The following is a 7,061-nucleotide window of genomic DNA, read 5'->3' as shown; positions in this document are numbered from 1 at the left end:
GGATATCACCAATCTCTGTACGTAATTGCAGATGCTGCCTGAAACACGCCCCAAAAACGGCCTGAACACACCTGAGTTTTTGGTGACACTCCCTGTTGCCTCCCACAAAACAGATGTTTCCTGTCAGTCACCTGCTTATTAATTCTCAATGCATCCTTAATCACAATTCAATGGCCACGACTGTGGATTGTGGCTGAGGCACATGCACAGACCATCGATAATAGCTCAACTGTGTCAACATCAGAGTAGCATGTAACTATGAATCAGGCCCAATGTGAACTGGAAAAAAAGCACATTTATTAGGCTTGCTGAGCTGGCTGTACGCAAGAGGAATCCTAACAAAGGTACTGTAGCATCTCACTCCTGGAGACAACAGAAGCTTATGTGCCAGGGTTTCTGCTGGAGATGGGACAGTGGCACTGGCAGTTTACCTGCTTCCGCCATCTGCAGCAGCTCCAGCAGCATCTTCTGTATCCTGGCGGTCATGTGAGTAGCACTTCTGGCAGAGTCATCTGATGGAGCGTTATCAACATTGTTACTTTCAAGTTAATGACTTCATCCCAATTTAGAGACATTTAGCCAATCAGATTCTTTCACAGATCATTGTCATCATTGCTATCCTCATCAGTTCATATTCTGAACCAGGTATCGACCTCCCACAAGTGATCCACCCCCAAACAGGCTTATATATGTCTGTTTAGTGGTCAGCATGGAATGCATTTTCAACGGCCAGGCTCTTACTGTATCTTGACCATGCTTACCTGCCCCCACTTATTCTCGCAACCTTTGATGCAAGGAGTCAGAAGTGCAAAATGTGTATCAGTTGGTGTGGCTAAGGCTGTGTAAGAATTTTTGGTGTGCATGTGCGGTAGAAAAAAGTGTGTATTGTGCAAAAAATATTTTACATTGTATTGTGAAATAGCTTTTATTACAGTAAGCATACCTTGTTTCAAACAAATATACTTGTCAATATTTTTAAGGGTTTGTAAATATTTTTCCAGAAATCTATATGTCATGGTGGAGTAATTTACTTACCTAAATTATTGCTCAGCTATAAATTGTGATTGCCTTGAAAAAGACTACTACAGAGTTGAAACACACTGGAATGGATGAGACCAGGTGTGTAACCAGAACTGAAGGATCCACGCACACTATGACCGCCTTACCTCCCTTCAGAAGAATCCGGAACTCTCTGGGAACTTGTGGTAGGAGGGTCCCACCAATTTTCATCTTGGTAGGATCCTATTTGTTGTCTGGAAATAACTTGTTTATTTATGAATCCATTGTTCCTTTATACTAAAGGGTTATTGAGGTTTTTTTAAATTTTGATTGAATAAATTGTTTATGCAATTTCAACGTATAGCAGGTTCTGCTTATATTATCAATATTTTGTGATGCTGGGCATCCATTTGTCAAGAGTTAGTTTTATGGTGTGAGCACCCAGGAGATACACACACACACAAGTTATTTGTATTTGCATACTTATTCCCTGAATAGGTGGGGGGTTGTCTTGCTCTCCAGGCTGCTATATTACACCCACTAGTGCACCCATTTATTACTGATATTTACTATCATTTTATAATGTACAGTATTATAGTGTATGTAAATTAATCCCTATTTATTGCCGTTTTTTACTGTAGTACTAATTTCTTTAATTTTATCTTTACACGTTTTAAAAACTGATCATAATCTGTTTTTGATTATTGCATTTGTAGTTCTGACCACACATAGAATGACGTTCAGACAATTGTGATGACCATGACTAGTCTAAACAAACCTGCCTTGTTAACTTCACATTAGAGTTGTGAGATCTAAGGGTCAACTGGGCCCACAATATTTGCAACTATGTCCCTGAAAACACCCACTTACAGGGCGAGCTGCAAATATTATGTATCCCTGCAATGTAAAAAGGAGGGATCGTTCCTGCTGCGATCCCTCCATTGCTGTTCGCAGACGCTCTAAAGGTGCATACACACGGTGGGATTTTGGCTATCTTCGATTTTGACTATGAGATATGGACTATGTGTGCTTGTGATATTGGCAATATGTGATATTGGCTATATGCGATTTTGACTATACTTTAGTACTAGATAGCCTTGCGATACTGACACCGCACGACTGCGTATCGGTATCGCAAGCTGTGTACACATGGTGTGATACGTGTTAACTCTCCTTGCGTTCTTGACTATATAGTCAAAATCTCAAGGTTATATCGCACCATGTGTATGCACCTTTATGTTCGATGGTGTGGCCGATGTCGGCTCGGAGGTGCGACTTTCCCTGTGCTGCATAGCCATTAGAGTTGCAGCCAGTGGATGTCTCAGTAGGAAGCCCATTGGCTGCAGCATTAGCATAAATTCGTTGTAGCCACTACTGCACCTGCATCCACATCTGAATCAGACCTTTGGCTACATAATGAACTACATTTTACCCAAGTATCTCAGAAGTAAAGTGAATTGAAAATGCTTACAATAATAAAAGGAGTTTACACCACACTTATGTTGTTTGGTATCCGGATGATAGGTCGACCCTAATTAGGTCACCCAATATGGTAGACAGGCATTAGGTCAACATGAGCAAAAGGTCATAATGGTCAATAGGTCGACATGTAAAAGGTTGACAGTGCTTATGGTCGACAGGTTCAAATGGTCAACATGACAATGGTTGACAAGTTTTGGGGGATTTTTTTCAACCTTTTCATACTTTACCATCCACGTGGACTACGATTAGGAATGGTAACCTTGCTCGAAGCATGGCGAGCGAAGCGGTACATTAATTGGAGTTCCATTTGCTCTGATGGAGAAAACAACACCAGAACAATTTAAAAATGCTATGTCCATTTTTTTTGTGTCTACCTTTTTGTACCTGTCGACCTTTTCCACTATCTATCTCATACCTGTTATTATACCTTTAACCAAATGGCCCTGTCGACTTTTTGACCAAGCCGACTTTTTCTATGTCGACCATAAGGGGTCGACCTATTGAGCCATACCCATGTCGTTTTAGTCCTTATTTATCAGAGAGAAATGCAATGGATGTGTCCAAGTTACCGTCTTACAGCAATGTCTTTCAAAACATATATATTTGTTTAACTTTAAATGGCAGTAGTCAGATAATATTGTTGTACAGTCCCATATGAATGACAGGAAACATCTCAGTAAGAAGTTAAAGCAATATCATTAATCAAAGAAAGAACACGCTTAGTGGTTGACATACCAGCTGGCGTTTTAAACATATGTTACAAGATATAGCAAAGAATGAACACGAGAGGGGAACATGCTGCCCTAGGGCCCTGTGTTGCACATCACTAATGTACACTTTCCCAATACAGCAAAAACAGAACTCAAGATAGATTTGATCACCCTATTTGCAAAAAAAAGGGCTATGAGAATGAACTTTCATAATTTTTTTCCTGCAGATATTTTTCACATTTTCATAATAACTACCTCTATTAACACATTGCGTCCCACCGCACCGTGAATTATATATGACAGTTCTTAAACCCTCAATTACCCTCAACCTATCATGACAAGTTAGAACTTGTATGGGTATTGTCCATTCTGTGCCCCTGTAGCTGAGAAAGGGTTACATATCTCATACACTTTGACTTTAGGTTGTAATCTGGGGATCGGTTAGGGCAAGCCTCAGCAGGATGGAGAAATAATTCTGGGCATGTGGATTCCAGACCCTGCAGGCTGGGTAGAGTTGCAAAGGAAAGTGCCACATGCCAAGCCTGTAGATTAATCAAGTGCCATGGCATGTCAAATTTAATGACTAAAAGGTCAGAAAGTTCAATCGTCAGTTCTTTGGATACCACAGACACTTAAATTAAAATCCATCAGTATTTTTTCAGGGCAAATACCTGAAAATCAATTTGAATCTTTTAGTTGAACAGAAATTAAATGACAGCAATATATAGCACTGTAAATAGTAAAGTACAGGATTTCCAGAGGGGGGTTGCTAATATTTTTTTTTATTGTAAATGTGGCCTGCCAATGAAGAGGGCATAATTAGCACTTAACAGGCTATTGTCGGCCTCATACAAAGATAAGTGTATGTAATACTTCAGACATATACATGGCATTCCTCCCAACATATGGGAAAATAAAAGAGACTTGGGGGGGGTCATTCCGAGTTGATTGCTAGTGAAAAATGTTTGCAGCACAGTGATTAAGTGTAAAAGCGGCACTTCTGCACATGCGTATGCGGTGCAGTGCGCACGCGCAACGTACTTTCACAATGGGCGATGTTTTTTTACACAAGGTCTAGCGAAGCTTTTCAGACGCAATGGCAGCCGCAGAGTGATTGACAGGAAAGGGGCGTTTCTGGGTGTCAACTGACCGTTTTCAGTGAGTATTCGAAAAAACACAGGCGTGCCAGGAAAAACGCAGGCGTGGCTGGGCGAACGCGAGGCGTGTTTGTGACGTCAAATCCGAAACTGAATGGTCTGAAGTGATCGCAAGCGCTGAGTAGGTCTGGAGCTACTCTAAAACTGCACAATTTTTTTTTGTAGCTGCTCTGCGATCCTTTCATTCGCACTTCTGCTAAGCTAAAATACACTCCCAGAGGGCGGCGGCTTAGCGTTTGCATGACTGCTAAAAACTGCTAGCGAGCGATCAACTGGGAATGACCACCTTTGTGTGTGCGCCCGAAAAGGGGTGGAACATATTGGAAAAGGGCATGGCCTTATGTTAAACAACCCCCAGTTCTATCACTCACGTGCCCGGCACTCCCCAGGCTGCTGAAAGGGGTGGGAATAGGTACTACTTACCTGGGGACAGGCTTGAAGGAGTGGCCTGGCAGGGGCATGGGTCTGCTGACCCCCCTTCCCAATTACTTGTCAGCAGCAACAGCAGCAGACTCTCACCCCAGCCTAGCACACACTGCTGTGTGCTGGGCTGCAATGGGGACTAGGAGGCTGCTGGGTGGGGGGCTGGTAGGCATCACACTTAACACTTCTTACCCCTGGATTTGCTCCTGGCTGGGGGGCTCACAGCACCCCTCTGTAAGAGCACTCAAATACTTTTTTCTCACATATTTTTCAAATGGGGCTTGACCATGCCTCCCGCAATTAGGTCACACCTCTGACCGTACAAGTCCATGGCATAGCTCTATACAGCTCTGTGCACATGCATAGCATTCATTCAGTATACACTCCTCTGCAGTAGTGCTCCAAGCTGAGCTTCCTAAGAACACATTTTTGCACCCCACCGGGGTAAATTTACTAAGGGGCTCATTCAACTGCCCACAAGATTTATTTTTACTGGAATTAATGCCCCTATCACACCCCATTGATTAACGCTATGAGCACTCCCAATTCATGCACCATCCAACTGAGAAACTAACGTGTGCAGTAAATATGACTGTTAATAGCCGCATTAATTATGAGGGAAAATGTGTAAGTCAGCTTAACAAACTGCAAATAAATACTGGATAACAGTATATGGTAACCAATTACCCGCAATACAGTGTAGTGCCGCGATACTGCCATGGGAATGTAAAGCGGATATTTTTCTCATTTATTTTACCCCGTATCCCATTAAGAAAAGTGACCTATATATTTTCGTGGCACTTATCGCGGATCTAGGGGGCACTTATCGTGAATTATGCTTCTCGCGCCTGAGGTACGTGAAGCATAATCCGCGGTACGTGCTGGAATCCCTACAAGTCTATTACTGGACGAAAGCAAAGTATCAGGGGCTCTTAAAAGGTTTTAAATGGATGATTTGTCCATATTTTTTCATTTTCCAACAGTGAAAAATTATAGTAAGCAAGCGTTTTCAGCAAATTAATGCTCTTGTTAAATTTACAGGTTTGGTTCATTAAATCTCCATTAAAAAGGTCTACAGTCAATAGGGTCAAAAGGTCGACATGGAAATAGTCAACACAAAAAAGATTGACATAGTCTTTTTTGCATTTTTGTATTTGTAACCACATGTGACCCAAATTAGTGTTCCGCGTCCCCTCGCAGCTTGGGCAAGGTCCTCACTCCGCTACCGCTGTGCTCGGCACAGGTTACTATTTCCAACCATAGTCCACCTGGACGGTAAAGCATGAAAAAGTAAAAAAAAAAAAAAAGTTGTGTCAACCATGTGTGTCGACCATTTTCATGTCAGTCTTTTGAACCTGTCAACCTTTTGTACTGTCTACCTTTTACAAGTCAACCTTTTGTACCTGACAAGCGCTTGTTGACCATTTGGGGTCTATCAACCGGATACCTAAATTTAGGGGTGCATAAAAATGACTGTATACTGATGTTTGAATAATGTTAAGCCACTCAAAAGTGGTTAAAAACACCTGTAACCCACCTGCAACACATATTCCATCCATACAACACCCCCATATAACTGTCCCACATTTTTAACACATTATTCTGCACTTTTCAGACTATGACCCCAAAAATAACTTCTTGCCAGACTTCCTGTGGCTGCGCTGGGAGGAAAAGATCAACATGGCTCACCGCCCTGCTGCAGGGCCATTCTGACTACATGAACACCAGAGACCCCACTCAGTTATTCAGTTATCAGGCATAGTGTAACAACAGCCGCTTCTTGCAGTACAGGTTACAGAGGCTCCTAAGGCCCTCACCAAAGGACTAGCAGTCTCTTCCTTGGGGCCACAGCAACACTACAGGGCTTGTTTTAACCCACCTAATAACAATTAGTTCCTTAACCTCCTATTGTGCCTACACATATCTTCCAACCCCCATACCTCCTAATCCTTCCTCAATTTATGCACGTTTCCACTGTAAAAACCTGGACTCTTTTGTGTAGTTCTGGAATCTCCTGTTTAACTGCATTACTTTGGCCTGTCCTTTGCTGATACTGCCGCATCATGGACTCAACCTGCTCACCGTAACCTAAGTAGCACCTGGATGGAGGGTACCTGGTACTGCCAAGGGCATGATGAGCAACTCAGTGACTTCTCATGCAGTGGGTATCTTGTTGTTCACTGTTTTGTTTTACCCTTGTAGGTTTTATTTTCCATGCATTGCTTATTTGCACATTGTAACCAATGTAGTGTGCTAAACATGACTGCCACACCTGGTGCTCTGTGTACAG

General features: G+C 42.3%; 1 protein-coding gene across 2 annotated transcripts in view; it reads left to right on the top strand.

Annotated features, from left to right (window-relative positions):
- Positions 1-412: 412 nt before the first annotated feature.
- The window catches only part of ADORA2A (adenosine A2a receptor), a 43,451-nt gene continuing 36,802 nt past the window's right edge, over positions 413-7,061 (top strand). The window contains exon 1 of one of the 2 annotated variants that reach the window (XM_063913043.1): positions 413-486. The gene's annotated coding sequence lies outside the window, so the exon portion shown is untranslated. Of the gene's footprint in view, positions 487-1,021; positions 1,120-7,061 lie in introns of those variants that run through there. The other variant, XM_063913045.1, reaches the window with a different exon arrangement.

The sequence above is a fragment of the Pseudophryne corroboree genome, chromosome 1, assembly GCF_028390025.1.
Source record: "Pseudophryne corroboree isolate aPseCor3 chromosome 1, aPseCor3.hap2, whole genome shotgun sequence".
NCBI classification, from domain to species: Eukaryota; Metazoa; Chordata; class Amphibia; order Anura; family Myobatrachidae; genus Pseudophryne; species Pseudophryne corroboree.
This window is presented reverse-complemented; position numbering and strand designations above follow the sequence as displayed.